At 38.6% G+C, this 894-nt stretch overlaps 1 pseudogene; it reads left to right on the plus strand.

Moving 5' to 3' along the window:
* The first annotated feature begins 340 nt into the window (after window positions 1–340).
* Window positions 341–894, plus strand: part of LOC103732225 — a 2,303-nt pseudogene continuing 1,749 nt past the window's right edge.

An 894-nucleotide genomic window follows, 5' to 3' on the forward strand; every position in this document is an offset into this window, starting at 1 on the left:
CCCTCCTAAAACAAAGACCTCTAGATAGGCTGACTAGATTCACCAGAAGGGCAAGTACTGTGAATGGCTGGGGTGCCAACAACACAGCAGGCTGTAGCAGGGATATCAGGGTATAAGGGCTCTAGTGGGGGGAGGGAGGCTATGGGAGGGTGCCATCTGGGAAGTGGGTGTATAGTTGAATAAGATTGATTGGGATGTTCTGTGTGATATACACACACAAAAAAAATCAACAAAGTTTAAAAAATGTATTATATTTGAGGAGGAACCATGGAAATTTACATCATGATAATTAGTACAGGTGATAAACATTGCCATTGAAATCTACCCCATGACTTTCTAGATGTACACAGGTGCCAAGGATCCAAGTGCAACCGATTATGGTTAGTAATACTCAGTTATATACAAATTAGAGATGCAAGCGCCAACATCTCAGTAGCAAAAACAATGGGTCTTACTGTAAGGAACAATGTATTCTACAATGAAATGGAGATCTTTTTTAAAGGTTAAAAACTCATCCAATTTTATGTCTTACAGGGCTTATACTGAGTTCAGTATTGTAAAACTATTAATATAGGCTGAGTAGATTCAACAGAAGGACAAGTAGTGGGGAATGGCTGGGGGTGCTGACAACACAGCAGAGAGTAGCAGGGATGTCAGAGTATACAAGTTCTAGTTGGGGGAGGGTGCTACCTAGGAAGTGGGTCTATAATAAAAAATTCTTCAAAGCATAAAAATTTGCTCCTTAATAAATAGTAGATGTGAAAAACATTACCATTGAAATCTACCTGAAGGCTTTATATCCATGCTCAGATGCCAAGGAGCTCAGTAAGTAACCAACTGTGACTAGTAATAATCAGATATATAGAGACTAGAAAAACAATTGTTAAAAAATTT

This window comes from Nannospalax galili, unplaced genomic scaffold (genome assembly GCF_000622305.1).
Source record: "Nannospalax galili isolate Female #2095 unplaced genomic scaffold, S.galili_v1.0 scaffold312, whole genome shotgun sequence".
In the NCBI taxonomy this organism is placed as follows: domain Eukaryota; kingdom Metazoa; phylum Chordata; class Mammalia; order Rodentia; family Spalacidae; genus Nannospalax; species Nannospalax galili.